A 16,689-nucleotide genomic window follows, 5' to 3' on the forward strand; every position below is an offset into this window, starting at 1 on the left:
ATAAAAGGCATTTGAGTGTTTTGAATTAGCACATTTCCAAAACTCATAGACACTCCAACTTTTTGTTTTACAAAAGTTTGAAAATTTAGATGAGCATCCAGTGTACAAGTGAAACGCAATTTTCATGTTATATAATGGAATAAGTACATATTTATACCAGATACTCAGTGATACAAAGGCATTCGTAACTAAAATTTCATTTTTCATATAGTTTTGATTGCCTTAAATGAACTCACATTGTATTCTAAATAATCTATTCAATTCTCTTCATATTCTCACAAAACCAAGAAAACCCCAAGTTTTCTGTAACTTTGTAAAAATATGTACTTCAGAGGCATAGCATCAAATGTATTAGCCTCTAAATTCACATCCAGTAGTCAACTTTATAAATATCTTTCCAAATGCCAGCTTTACAGTAGCACATGCCAAGTATTGTCTTTAGTTCTCTGTGTCTGATGTATTGCTTTCCCTTTAAAACACTGATTTCAAGAGATTCTTTTTCTCCCAGCGAAGGAATTCAGTACCAGTATATTTGAGCCTCAAGTTACTAAATAAGGATCAAAACACTGTAATACAGTGAGTAGTTACTTAATGGTGATAAATCATTCCAGTACAACACAAAATTTTTATAGGCCTTGCAATAAAATGTTACATCTTGTGGTATGGGGCAGAGAGCTGGTTTTGAACCACCATATTGCCTTGAAAATTGCTTTGAAGAACTCTCAGTTACGCATGGTCATATAAAAAATAAAAATTGCTGCAAAAAAAAGTATCACAATAAAAAACCTATTTTTTATGTTGTCCAGAACTTCCATTTATTCACTTAACTTAGGCCTTTATTGTTCTCTTCTGCTGTGTATTAGAGTAGGGTCCAACTTCAGTTCCTATTGAAATGGAAAAGGTCCCACAAGTTCATTTACAGTTTGGAATGAAAACTCCCTTGACACTTGTAGCTTTTAAACTCCATAGAAAAATTTGGAGGTCTTACAACATGGGAAGAAAAATTAACCCCTTCATTAAACATTTCATTCGCCTTAGGAAAGCAACAACCTTCACACAGGTGAAAGCCAACTCAGTACAGCTGAGCTGTGAAATATCAATATAAAAGATGCCAAACTTAAAGCCTCTAACATTAAGATTCCTTTTTCCACTGGAAAATACTTAGGAGATTGCTATCCACATGTCTAGTTTTAGAAACATTGCTGTATTATGTTCTGTTTTGAAAATAGGTAGAGGATGGGGATAGATGGATTATGGATTATGGCTAAGAGCTTCATCAGCACAGAGCTCAGTGGCAGTGTTTGTGCATAGCACATTCACATAAGCATCTTTGTTCTGGTTTCAATACAAAGCTCCAGCATCCTGTTCCAGAAGCAGGATGCTGCCCCAACTGTATAGGTGCCTTTTCTCCCCTCCTTTAATCAAGCTCCTACCATAAACAGATTAAAATATGCAAAGAGTTTGTCTGTTAACAGCTCACTCCCTCACAGCAAAGAAAATAACAGATGTTTAGAAGCCGTGGCCAAAATTTTAAATATTAAATTTATTATACTATATACTTAGATCTGTGTTTGGATATTTAAATGAATTTTGTTGCTAAGCATGACTTTAATTTGGTTATTTAATAAAGCTATGATGAACTTGGAGCCCTACATTTTTATATGATTCATGAAAGAATAAAGCACCTAACTCAAGAACCCTAACAGAAAAATAATTCTCAGTTTCCAAAATGTTTTATTTGCTTTTAATATATTGCAACAATACCAGTCATTTGCATTTATAGTATATTAGTAGTTTTGAAAGAAACAGGGTTCAGGCTTACAAATCTGACTTTAGTGGTGGCATTACTGTTCAACCTCATGGGTACAAACTACTGAAAAGTAGTCTGACTCCATGTGAAATCAGCTGAGGTAACAGCAGGCTGTATATAAAGAAAATCTTTTCCAGAATATATGGTTTTACTAATGTAGTTCACCAAATTCGTTAAAGAAAAAATTAATCTTCTCAAAATTCGATTTGTCTACCTTAGAACATTTTTACACTATATGAAGAGTTTTGTAGAGAAAATAGAATTAAATGGAAAAAAAACCCTTTCTTCACAGTAATTCTATACTCTGTGTATTTTCATCATAAAATGTCAATATAGAGTAGACTACACTGCTCCCTCTCAGAAAAACTGAATTCACAAACAATTAGTAATAGGGATCCAAAGGAATCAAGCTATTTCATCAGAAACAAGACCCTTCATAGATTATGCTGATATCACTTTACATTAATTATTGTAGTGATAACAATATACCATAGAATAGTATGTATAGAACATTTGACCCATGTACTTACTTACACAGTAATATACCTATTTACACCATTGGGATGGGAAAAAAAATCGTGTGAAATACCCAAAATACCCAGAAGCATTTGTAGGTCTACTCTCACTCATGTTACTGATATTCAATATATTTTTTATATATATGTGTGTGTATAAAATCTAGGGTAGCTAAAAGAAAACATGCCATGGAGCATACATTTTACTGGAGAAAATCAGGGACTGTTGACAAACTAGAGGAAATTACATTAACCTGCTGAACTGTTTTTCTGGGCTTGTTATCCAGGACACCAGATACTCTAACAGAATCTTTAGCTATTCTTTCATTAACGCAATTAAGATTTAAGACTGCAAGCATCTAAATTCAGACCTGTTGAATTAACACCAGCACACAAGATTATTTGCTTGATCCAAGCACTACGTATCAGTCAGTCTTGCTTCTGCCCTGGGAGAATCCTAGGCTGACTCCTCTTGGAATACATTCTGAGTCATATGAAGGACAGCAGGATGCGTGGGAACAATCTACATGAATTTACTAAGGGTAAATCTAGCCTGATCGATTTGATTGTCCTCTGTGATGAACTGACTGAATATATGGATGAGAGAAAAATGGAAGTATCAGTGGATGGTACTTATCTTGGCTTTTGCAATGCTTTCTATGTTTATTCCAACAACATTCTCCTGTCTAAGTTGGGACATAACAGACTGGATTGGTGGAAACTGGATACATGTGCAACTGGTTGGATGGTTGGGCTAAGAGGGTAGTGGTGAAAGGGCTGCACTCCTACTAAATGCCAATAGGAAGTGTCATTTCTCAGGAATACATCTTTAAGGATAAAAGATATGTCCTTACATCTTTATCAGTGATGTGAAGGACACACAGGAGTACTCATTCCTTAAGTCTGCAGGTGAGAGGACTAATTAACCCCTGCCAAGGTAGGACTGCCATCCAGAAGGACCTAGACATGCTGGAGGAAAGGTCTGATAGGAACCTTATGAAATGCAAAGCCCTGCACTAGGGAAATAAAACCCCTCAGTGATGGGGCCGGGCTGGGGATCGACTCTGTTGAAAAAGCCCTGAGAGTTTTGTCAGACACCAAGCTAAAACACGAGCATTGAGTCTTGGCAGAAAAGAAAACCAGTGCCATTCTGGGCAGTAACAAGGGGTGTTATTAGCCCCCTTTGACCAGTATTTTATAGCTTACATCTCAAATAATGGATCATGGGATAATTCTGGCTGAAAAGACTCTCAGGACATCTCTAGTTAGGATCAAATCTGAGATCAGACTAAGGGGCTTTATTCAAAAGACAGAGAGAGCATAACTTCTGTGGACAACTGATTAGTGCTGGAGCATCCTCATGATGAAGTTGTTTTTTCATATATCAAGTCTGAACTTCTCATTTCCACTTATGTCCATAACCCCATGTCTTCCCACCATGCATAACTGTGAAGAACATATCTCTGGCTTCTTGTTAGACTACTCAAGCATTTAACTCCATGGGCTACTGTTAGGTATCCCCAGATCCTTCCTTTCCAGGCTGGACAATCCTAGATGAACAAGTGGTAATACAGGTGTAATATAGGTGTAAAAATGCTCAAATTACTAATGGATTTGTCCGTATTCTGGTTTCATATTACCTCTAGTGCTTAAAAGGAAGAAATGACAAGTACAAAAGAAGTAGACAAAGGAAGTAGAGTACCTTTCAATGATTTTAAAGCTTTTTTCCTTACAACTTATTTTCATCTTTACCTTCTATGTACATATGCAGGTTTTTTACCCCTCTGTTGTTCTTACTTCAAACAGGCTACCTTGGACAAACCTTAGGTCAGTGGGAGGATTTTCAGCAATATGATGGGGCAGTGGGCTGACAAGCTCCTGAAATCTACACAAAAGATACTACTTATTTCAACTGGATGCAGGAATGAACCCTTAGCCATACTAAATGAGACATGTTTACTCAGTCTGAAGAGATATTATTTAGTTAAAGATTACTTAAGATGTAGACATCTAACAGCTCACTCGTTCTGAAACTCTAAAATGTAAAGACGATTAAGCTCTATACAAATATTTTAGCACCTAACTGGGGCAGGAAGTAAGGGGCAAAATGTGATTACTGTCTATTTCTGGATGTAGCATTATAAGAGTAATTCGTGTTCCACTACATTTCATTCTATATATATGCAGGATATAAAAAAGAAGCAGATGGCCAGCAGACATCAAAAAATGAGATATATTTATTTATGTATCTCAAATATGCATTTAATTTTAAATTATAGTTTTAAGATAAATTACCATATGTATGTTTACTCTACTGTATGAAAAGATAAAACATGTCCTTAAACATTTGTTGAATTTTAACACATATTGCAGAATCACTATTTAGTGTTCAATGACCAGTCTAATTTTTACAGGAATGCTTTTTGTTACTGTTTAAACTTAGTTCAAGAGGAATTGAAACATAATATATTCTCTGTAATTGTTAAAAGAACTGATGGACAAAATTATTAAACTTAGATGATTTTAGTTCATTCATGGTAATCATCTAGTGAAGAGATCATTCCTGTTGCTAAAATACAAAATGAAAGATACTGAGGAACTCCTAAGTGTAGTGTCTTTCTTCCTCTGTTTTCTAAATTTCTTCTAAATTCTGCTTTGGTCATGTTGGTTATGTTAAACATCATGCCTGCACATTTGCTTCGCGTGGGTAGATTAATGAAAGGCCAACAGTGGGATGTCATGTCTTAAAAATAAATATGCAGGAGAAATTTATAAGAATCATCTCCTCAAATTATTTCTGATGAGAAAAACAGAAGTTAGCCCAGCTACTCTTCCCTAGATTCATGAATTGACAGAGGTAACAGAACAAAATATATGTCTGCCACGGGCAGTATAGAACTTTTGCGGATTATAATCAAACAAGTATCAGTACAGACATAGTGGACTGAAGAACTAATGAATCAATAATGAAGAGAAAAATGGGTTTAATTTAATCTAGAAATTTCTATGAAAATGGAAAGCATTTAGTATAAACCATAAAAGAAAATGGCAACATTTTCCTGGTTGATGCAGCATAAGGAAAGAACAGAAAGGAAAAGGAATACATAGCAAGCTAATGGTATTACAATTTTCCTTAGCTTGAAAAAGCACCCTATAAAAATTCAGCTTCAGAAAAAGAACAAGAATTATAAGAAATTATTTTAAAGTAGGGTTGAAATTAAAAAGTACACATATGCCTGTCATTCACAATATTTGAGTATAACCTGTCATAAAACATTCGAGTGAACTAAAAAAATTCAAAACTTGCATTTCTAATGAGTTAGACCTAACGAATTAGCCCTACTTCATTTGCATTTTCATTAAATGTGTTCAGAAGAAAAAAAAAATTGGAAAAAAACATATAGAAGGATATATACTATGTTAGTAAGCTAGAGTTATATATCAAACTATATTAGCATGAGTATGCCTGACTGATGAGAATAATTAACAACGCAATCAGTATCAAGACTTAGGGTTAGGTACTATTGTTCTACATACTCAAGAGGTATGTATATTATTATTGCTGAAAGTGAACAGAACTAAAAAGCTGAAATAAATTAGAAATAGTTAAGAAGAATTATATCTAAAAGGAAATTGAAAAAAAATGAGAAGAGAAGAGAGAACTAATTACATTTAATTACTGTAAAAGAAAGTAGAAGGCTGATGGAATTAATTTAGAAGAACATCTCCAGAAATGGCTTGTATCACTGAAATTTAGGTGAAGAAAGCAGAAAAGGTGGGCTGAACAATAAAAAAAAATTATGAGTACTTTTTCTTCAAGTTAGTAACAAGGAAGCCACCAGCAGTCTTTTAGTGGATTCAAGGCAATCAGAGAAAGAAAACAATAGTGGCAAATAGGGGCTAGTTAGCACCTAGTCTATATATAGCCTTTAAATCTCAGATTTCATATATAGTTTTTGGTGAAATTTAAGATTTTCCTTTTTCTTCATCTGAGGTGTTTTTTTTTTTTTTTTTTTTTTTTTTTTTTTTTTTTTTTTAAATGTCAGGGATCTATTTAAATCAGTTGAACAACATATTTTATAACAATTCAATAAAAGATATTTGTTATATCTAAAATAAAGTAGATCCCTAAAGAAGCATATATTTTACTTTTATGTACTTGATGCTGCTGTCTTTGCTCACTGATATATTTTAAAGTATTTAAATGTAATATACAAATTAATGTTACACTGCACATACTTCAAGTAACTCGGTTTTGTTAAAAGTTAATAAAATTTCTATTCTTAATACTTTCTACTATTGTTAAAATGCTCATGTCTTTTAGTGTTTTGAACATGTACGTAACAAAAAACTCATTCCACTCACTTTTCTGAGAACAGATTCACATACAGCTTCCAGGGAAAATTTTAGAAATTTATCAATGTAGTTTGGCCTTTGAATAATGTTTTACAAGATGTTAAATCTAAGCTCTCTTCTAGTTGTACTGTCACAGATATCAACATAGTTTACTCTAGACTTACACCATATAAATAGGATGAAAACAAGGGAACTTGTTTTTGAGAGCAGCAGCATCCTGTGAGCAAAGCACTCAGTGGCGAGCTTAGATATTGGTCCATTATTTGACATTGAAATCCAAGATCTACACATGTAAAATCAGCACTGTGACTTAAAATTGCAATTTTTAAAATCTTCCTTTAACACAACAAACCTCAAGTATTCAGTCAGAAGGAAAAAAAAAATCCCCATGTTACTAAAGTTCTATTTTCAAAGATGTCCACAAATTTCTTAGTTTTGTTGATAATAGATCAATGCCTAGGCCACCAGTGGGCCATTTTCTTTCATATCTCCTTCAGGAGACTAAATATAAAACACATTTCAATCATTCTCACAGTAAATACTCAAGGTCCGTACAAGCCACAGGGAAATTGATTTTTCACTCAGAAATAATGCCAGAAGTCAAAGAGGTAATGCTCCAAAAACTTAGGAGAATCTCAGAACAGCTGAGGTTGGAAGGGAGCTCTGGAGGTCATCTGATCCAACCTTCCTGGCTCAATCATTGTCACCAGGAGCAGATTGCCCAGGGTTGCCCAGTGGTTAAGTACGTGACCTGAGTGGCCAAGTTCAGACTTCTCTTCCTGAAGGCTCACAAATCTGCAAATCTTCCTTCACAGGAAGATAATTCATCATCCTCACTACCTGTGAATGCCAAGCAATACAGAAAAGATGAATTGGACAAAACAGAGGAATGGTACTGTACAGATACTCCTACTTAGGGCCAAGAACTTGATTCTACTTTCTGTTTCTTCTGGATTCCAGGGTGCTTTTCCACCTAGGGGGTCTATAAAGCCATATTTCGAATCAAATTTTGATATAATAAAATTTCTTTAAATCAAAAGAAGTGACAGAGACAGATTCCACCAAGACCAGATTGAATGTTAAAATTCTGGCATAGTGGAGGAGAGGACCTTGAACCCCTTCAGAAAATGCTTGAAACAACTTCTAATTTTGATGTCACTTTATCATTTTCCTGAAAAATTAAAAAAAAAAAAAAAAATAAAAGAATGGTGACACTTTTAAGATGATGTGAATATCTGTTGGAGATGCCCTGAAATGTCTATTAGATAAAATTGTTTAAATTACTATGCTTCTTTTTGAATTTTCTTTTGACTCTAGTTCAACTTTTCCATAAATTACCATGATGTCTCAATCATGGAGACTAGAGCCATTTTGGATATATAAATATGTGCAACATCAGGTTTCTAAGTTTTAAAGAAGAAGAAACATATTGAATTTAGCATTAAACAGCAAGATGCAAGGACCACATACTTGGAACTTCATTTTAAGTGTTTGCCTAGATAATCTAATCAATCATTTATGCTATTTTACAGCAAGCCTTTTAGCTCCTTATATATGTTTTACTTCTTTAGACTGAAATTATCTGGAGCAAGGAGTATCTCTGATGTGCATACTTATACAGTGCCAGCAGAATGAAATAGCAAATTTTGTTCGATCTCTAACATAAAATGAGTCCATGGAACTGTGTATATTCACCTATCTTTTATGAACTACAGCCTTATAGCTGTGTGGCATAGGAAATGTTTGCTTCTAAAAGCTAAATGAAACCAAAACCAGGAAACCAAACAGTAAATACAATGCATGCATTTGCTACTTCCTTAGTTTAACTTTATAGGCTAATTTTTTTGCACTCTGAGTATACCAACTAATTTAATGCTTCTTCTGTTTTCTTTAATCTCTATAACAGTTTTTATAATATTTTAGTTTTAATAGCTTTGCAATGCTGAGTTTCAATGTATAACAAACACTTTGATTAGCTCTTATTTTCAAAACTGTCTTGAACAGAATTACTTCTGTCTGCTAACATGAATAAACATGCACAGCCCCTTTCAGAACAAAAATCAATCCTGATGCTGAAAATTTTGCTAATTTCTATCACTTATATATTCAGGCTTATTATCTGGAAACTATCTCCTTGATATTGTGCATTTGCATATGCATGAATAGTCATCCACCTGCATACAGTTATTCTTGGTGCAGTGTTTTAGCACTCGTGAGTTGGAATTTCAGACATTATGCACCACTTCTACTCTTCATTGATTGATCCCTGATTCTTCTGTAGGAAGCTTCACCTGACATAGACACTGAGTGAAGTAGGACTGGTGGAGGGGAAAGGGAGATATCATCTTGTTCAACAATCCCAAATAGTGCTGCAACCGTCAGAATTGGTATGGTGTGTGGGGTTCTGGAGTAAGATATACATAGGGACTTCTCCAGCTCCTCACCACCTTCACAAAATAGACACACAGCTTGCAATTGTCAAAGTTCAATAATCCCTGTTTTATTGTATCTGGTTTGTTGGTTTTGGTTTGATTTTTAATTCAATGATGGTCATCATAAAGCTACAATTCAATTTATTTTTAGAGATGTCTGTAAATTTAGGCCTTATCCAAATGGCACTCTGCTTTTTAAAAGAACTTTCAGCTTTTAACAGAGGTGACAAAATATTTAACGCAAAGCTGATTTTACTGTTAGAAAACTAAGACATATTTCAGGCTGAGAAAGTTGGGACTGTTCAGCCTGGAGAGGAGAATATTGCATGGAAACCTCATATCAACTTTCCAGAATCTTAATGGGCCCTACATAGAGGAACTTCTAGTCAGGAACTGCAATGATGGGACAAAGGATTAAGGGGTAAAAATTGAAGCAGAGGAAATTTAGGTTGGATATTAGAAAGAAATTTGTTAATGTGAGAGTGATGAGGCACTGGAACAGGTTGCCCCATTGTGAGAGGTTGTGGATGTCCCAACCCTGGCCGTGTTCAGGGCCAAGCTGGATGGTGCTTTGAGCAGCCTGGCCTAGTGACAGCTGTCCCTGCTTAAAGGAGAGGGCCATGTGTAGTGGTGTGTTTTTTGTTTTATCAGTTTTATGTATGTATTTTTTCCTTGTTTTATATTGTTTTTTGTAAGTTGTAATGGTTTGCCCCATGTCACCCATGTTCCACCCTTTTTGGTTTTACCCCAATCCCAGTTATATGTCAATCATAAGTTATCCAGCCCCTGGGTCTTGTCTGTCACTTTGGGGTCTCTCCCAAAAATCTAGAAAGTTCCAGTGAGGGCCCCAAGTGATTGGACAAGACTTCAGCTGTCTCCCCAGCCAAGTTATTGATTTGTTATAATATGTGTCATTTACCTGCAGAGCCATACCCACATGATCCCTGATTTGTCCTCAGTCAAACCCATCCCTGAGTTCCTCTCCCCAGTAAAAGATGTTACTTTTGGGGGTTTCCCACCTTTTCCTGCTCTTTCTGCGAAGAGGTCACTTCTGCTGAGGGGTGTCTGCTGAGGCAGATACCCTGAACTGAGGTTATCCCCACTGGGGGATGAATAAAGCCAGTAGTTAACCCTGAGCAGAGTCCTTCTTTCTTTCCTGCTGTCGTTGCTTGACTCCTTCGGGCAAACAAGAACCCAAGGGATCAGCGAGGTTCATCCCGCTACCCTTTCCTGTTGTGGTGTCAGGGCTGGCCGAGGCAGAGAGACAATGACAACTCTACAGCCTTGGAACTACAAGATCTTTTAAGTCTCTTCCTAACCCCTTACCTTTCTATAATTCTCTGATATAACAGCGTTTTAACTAATCCTCATTTGATTTTAGTAGAAAACCTTAAAACAGCTGACGCTGTTACAAATGCATCCATGCTCCTTCATAGTATTTTCCTAGGATGGGGAGAAGTCTCTGGGGATGATAAATTCTTGTAAACTTCATAAAAGTCAGTGGCTAAACAGATAAGAGACACTTAGTTTAGCAACTTGGCTGGGAAGAAGGTTTCAGCATAAGTGAAGCATTTACCTGTTCTGTTTGGTCTGTCAGCTGACTCACATGCACACAGTGGGAAGCAGGGACCATTTGGGTCACTTCCACGAAGGAACAAGGATTGCAATTTACAAAGAGCCAGTGCAAGGTCTCTTTGAGACTGAAAGCACTGAGAGGTAATACTTGGCATGGAGCACTTGAAAAGAGACAGGAGAAAAGAATTTGTGAGACTTACAGTGTACAAACCCTCTGTACCTGTAAGGATCCAGTATGATATTGTACAGGTACAGTACATCCCCTTCCAGAGACTCAGATCTCTGCAGGTTTTTCAAGATACCACTAAGGACTTGTGGCAAAGTTGGCCATGCAATGACACATTTCCATTTTAAATAGAAATGCTTTCAGCAAAATAATTTTAGTATGCAGATACAGCCACAAACTGCTAAAAGCTACTTCTTAAATAACTCAGCTACTTCCTCAGCATGAGGGATCAGTCTATTCCCAAAATGACCAAATTTGCAAATTTTATCAGAAGCAAAAGTACACAAGAGCTGCTTCTCTCCTTTCTAAGGAAAAAGTGCCCTGCATTTAGGAGAAAATACTGAGCTTTGACTAGACTGAAAACCACAGCAAATGAAAAGACCTCAATTACAGTTTTAAAATCCTTCACCTTAATTTAAATTTTTAATTAGATGTCACAACTGTAGTCAATTAGAAGTTATTAAATTACACCATTCAGGATACACTGGGAGGAATTAGTCCATATTAGTGAATATTCATGGAAAGGTGGTGGGATTTTCATTTTCCAGCATTAGAAGCTCCAGATGGGACCCTAGATATATGAAAACTAAGAGATCTTTGTTACTTATTAATATATAAATGTACTTTATTCTTGCTTTAAGAAAAAAAAAATGAAACCAATGAACTATATGCAAAAAGTAGAAAGACAACCTTAAATAAAGAGGTCAGAGAAAAACTGATGGATGCACACAGGTAAAATACTAGATCACAGAATGGCTTGGGTTGGAAGGGACCTTAAAGATCAACTGTTTCCAACCCCCTGCCATGGGCAGGGACATCTTCCACCAGACCAGGTTGCTCAAATCCAGCCTGATCTTGGATACTTCCAATATTAACTCATATTAACTTCCAATATTTTTAGGAAATTAAATAATGACAAAGAGAACAGAGAAAAATGTTCTGGAAACACAAGAGAAATATGAAGTTTATTTAACGAGTTATAAATTAGGTAGAATATATAGTATATATGGAAGATAAGAACAAAGAGAAATTCCTCACGTTATAACACTCTCAGTCTGTAATCCTTTTTTCTACTAATCACAGCTAGAAAAGGATATAACAATGGCTTAGATATTTGCTTTAAATATCTGTTAGGCCCGTAAAGAAGTTATGCTATTTTTGTAATATTTGGTATTAAATGCAGTACGACACCTAAAGATGATACAGTTTCCAGGAAGCAGACAGCAAGGTTTTATTGATCCTGAGATAAACAGTGCTGAAAAGTAAACTATAGTAACTTGTGAAAATCATAGATACTACATCTGCATAAAAACGATGCACCTGAATAGAAGTGTCTAATATTAATTCCTAAGAAAAACATATTTGAAAAACACCTAAAAGGCATTCAGAATAATTGTCAAGCCTGGGAAACAGTAAGTAATGCTACAGTTAGAAAATGTCCAATTTTCCCAGCTGAACTCATTGAATAGATCAAAAATTCAAGTTGCATAATTCACAAAAAAAGAAAAAACCATTAACACTTACTGTAAAATCTCTTGCAAAGAAGCCACACTTTGGTTTGCTGATGCCCTAGTACATTACTTTTTAATGGCACAATGAGCTGTCAGTTGAGATTAAGTTCCTTGAAAAGGTCTTTTCATTGAATTAAGCTTCTTAATAAAAGTAATTGCTTTTCTAATTCCCCACTGGGCTACTGGAGCATAATCCAGTACCTACTATATAAAAAGTAGAGTCTCAATCACTTCAATGGGTATTTGGACTGGAACCATAGCATCAAAACCAAAGCTATGGCCTTGGCAAAATAATATAAAAACAAGAACGGGACTGAATATGTTGCAGAAAACTAGTAGATATGCTTAATAATTTTAATGCAGAAAATATTATTTCAATGCTCTAGTTATATTTAGGCTTCCTTTAATTTATGCATTTTCAAAAGCAAAGAAAACATAGGAATAGAAAGAGCAGCAGCTTTCCCTTGCAATAGATAGATCAGATAGCTAAGAGAAATTGTATTCTACCAACCTAGCTAAGAGAAAAGCATAAAAAAGGAAGTTTAATGAATATTCTTACTGAAATGTTGAGATTTTTATTCATGTAATAGCCATCCCTTTCTGAAATTTACACTTTGTAAAAGAGATTATGTCTGGGCAAAGATTACCCTGAATTTATAGAAGATTTTATAGATCTATCTCCACTTGCAAATACACTTGCTGTGTAATAAAAGAAGGGTTTTTGTTGGGTTTTTTTCTTTGCTTTATGGAACTAGCATGTGAAACTAGTTGGTCTGTACATCAGATAACCAAATTATTTCTGTTGAGAATATTTATCCTTGGAAAAGCACAATAGACACTGATTCATGCTGCACAGCCATGGAATATTTGTTTCTTTTCCCAGATACTTCCAGTTGATCAAAGGAATGTGGATACTCAGATCCTGTGGAACAATCAGCTTCTACATTAAAATGAAAAATAGATACATTGCAAAACAAATGGAACCTTTCAGGGTGCTTCTTTAACCAAACTAGCTATTAGTTTTTATTAAAAATAATAACAATTTTGTTACCTAAACCCCACAATATTACAGTGAAAATCAAGAGATCCTTTCTCTTCCTGGTCCTGATGCTGACTAGTAGAATAACTCTGAGATTGCTCTTTCTTTTAATTTGAGGTCTGCTTTTCCACTCATTTCTCATGTCTAAGTGTGAATTAGGTAGAACTGCTTCTTTTTGTATTGCACCTGGTATAGATGCAGAACAATTCCCTATAGGCTGTCCCTATAGTGAGACAACTAAGAGATATTTTGGAAATAGCGGTTAAAAAACTAAAAATCAGTCTTTTGGATATGTATACCTCCACAGAGGCCAGAGATACTGGTTTCTACATTTTTTCTGGCTTTCTCTTTACCAGTGCAGAAACACTGAAAATGGTGAGTATGAAATTAAATACTTAATTCCGTTTCCATCTATACCTATTAACTCTATCTCCATTAGATGATAGTGAAATTTCCTTACACAGAATAATTACAGAGTTAATTGAAAAAACTGGTCAAAAACAGAGTGAGATTTTGTCTATTTACAGTTTGTTTGGTTTTTAAAATTTTGTTTTGTACCAGGCTGCCTTAAGAATTTATATTTTGCCCTAATTTTTATAATTAGAAACCATATCTGTTTCAGTATAGCTCAAAAGTAATGAGTAGATTTTCTGCATTAAGCCAATCATCTCTCAGAATTGAGGACAGAGAAAAAGGGAAGAACAGTTAAATAGAGTAAAAGACCCCTTCTTCCTTGTTGTCCTAGCTGTTACTTAGTTTTTAGTTGTAAGCAACACAGAAGAATATTAAGCACAATTCAGGGGTTTAACCACAGACTTCTAATAAAAGATTTGCAATGGACTGACTGTAAGGCTTCTCAGAATTCAAGCAATGAAATTGCTTTGGGGAAGTGAACATAAAGTAGCCTGTACTGTATATTAGATGATTACATCACAGGACATTCCATAACCAGCTTCACTGCTACCTTGTTATCCCATGATAGCTGTGTAAAAATAATTTTTATCTTACAAAGTCAATCCTCAGCCTTTAAAAAACAAACAAAAGTCTAGCTTTATTATTCAATAATAATAATAATAATAATAATAATAAAGCTTGTAGCTATGGGAAACAACATCCACCTTAATTAAAAAGTAATTTCAGATATTGTTTTTAAATGTGCTTGTCTATATATAAATTGTTTGTTATGCCAAATGATTCATACAAATGCTACACATGGTGTGAGCAGAAACAGGCAAGCACCTGTGAGATAAAAAATTCTCCTACTTTACTATATGTACAGCCTGATCCTAAAGAAACACTTCCTGCATTGCTAGTAGTTAACATTCTTCTTAATACCAGTCATTATAGCTTTTTATTATTTTTAATCTGTTTCTAAACAGGGAGATACTTATTGAAGGATTCTTTTAATATCTTTTATAGGTTTCATTCAATTTCTGTATATTTTTATTGTAGTCTGTGAAGTTACCTTGCTTAGAGATATTAAGATAATTGCACACTGTTCAAGAATTACCTCCTATTCAAAACATACCTGTTTACTCCAAAAAGTCTGAGCAGATGTTTTTCTCTTTTTAAAGTGTACTGTTCATCCCCAAAAATTTAAATAAAATACAGAACATCACCATGGCACACCAAATTAAAGGAAAGCTCATGAATACAAAATAGTATTATTTTGTCAGAATAATTTATAGACACATAGAATTATTGCAAAAATACCCCTTTTTTAAAAAAATCCGTTGCAAAAGCAGAACAAAGAAATTAATTAATTTGAAAATAAATGTTTCTCCAGATAGATACAGTCTTTAAAGATCACTTAAAAGTTCAAATGTATCATCAGCTCACTGGACAGAAATTAGAGAAAAAAATATCCTTCTTTCTAACATTAATTTATCTCAAATTCTTGGATATCTATAGTAATTTCTGGACCCAGCACTGAAGCTGGAAAACAAGTTTGCTCCTGCCCCACAATGCCATAAAAAGTGGGTTTAGAAACCTACAACAAGCTTATAACATAAATCCTTAGAGTTCTTTAAGTAAGTATTGGCTCACAGTTTAAGATGACCAGCTGTCCATTACTGGCAGTGAAAATACAATCAGTGCAGTTTATAGAACCTAGAGATGCTCAGCAGCCCCAGTGTGAGTGTCCATGTGGAACTGAACTGTCAGGGCTGTACCTTCTAGGCTGCACCAAACAGATCCTACACAGGGTGTGTATTTGTTTCCACCTGGACACACATACATGGGCATTTCCATTCCAGTGTCGCAATCTGCTAGCTGAATTTTGTTGCTGTCACTGAGCACTTCTTTAAAATTGTGCTTAAGATAGAGGAAAGTAATATTTCTTTTTTTTTTTTTCTCCTTATTTTAAAGGACTATTTGACTTGCCTTTTTAAAGTAATATTCAGAGTTCGCTTATTATAATGGAGTATATGCCACCTTGACCTTCCTCTAATTAACTCTTCTTTTTTTGCCAATCAGTAACAGCTCTTTTTAAATCAATGGGGTTGTTCTGTCTCCGTGGAAACACTGCTAAAATTCCAGCTTAAAAATCTGTACCAGGACAATGATATTTTTGCCAGACCAGCTCTGACAAACAAGATGTGATTTTTAGATGCCATGGCTACACAGTTCTCTGCAATTCCCTGACCTGAGAGATCTTGATTTGGTCCTGACGCTTCGGTGTCTCATGGAGTTGGTATTTCATATTCACATTTTTCTTACTCCCAAGCAGTCCAGTCTGACTTCAGGACAGCCACTGGGGCCAATACCTTTGGGACAGGCAACAAGGCCCTTGTAGGATCATTTCTGATCTCCTCTGCTTTTAGGTGAACCCCCAGAGCAGCAGGAATGATGTGTCACAGTCAGCTGGGACAAGCTTGAAGTGCCTATAGCATGGGCTGAACCATGAGACTGTCATAAGGCCATGAGAAATACTCACTGCATTGTTTCACAGATGCTACAAAGAATTTTCCAGAAGATAAATATTTTGAGTTGGCAGAAAATGTCCCCTTTATAGCCTTGTCAGGAGCTGGCTCCTGCACAGTGGTATAGAGACAACAGCTTGCCTCCTTCTGGAGCTGCATCAGTTAGGGAATGAGTTGGTATAAATTTATTATATTAAAAAAAGAAAATAAAAGGAAAGTATATTCCCATAAAAATGTAAACTAAAAATAAACAGTCTTATGCAGAGAATTATCAATTTTGTTGTTTTATTAAGTTCTTGATTTA

General features: G+C 35.1%; 1 protein-coding gene across 1 annotated transcript in view; it reads right to left on the minus strand.

Annotated features, from left to right (window-relative positions):
* Window positions 1-16,689, minus strand: part of DGKB (diacylglycerol kinase beta) — a 385,657-nt gene that overhangs the window by 341,460 nt on the left and 27,508 nt on the right. The window lies entirely within an intron of this gene.

Source organism: Zosterops lateralis (genome assembly GCF_965231275.1).
Source record: "Zosterops lateralis genome assembly, chromosome: 1".
Lineage (NCBI taxonomy): Eukaryota > Metazoa > Chordata > Aves > Passeriformes > Zosteropidae > Zosterops > Zosterops lateralis.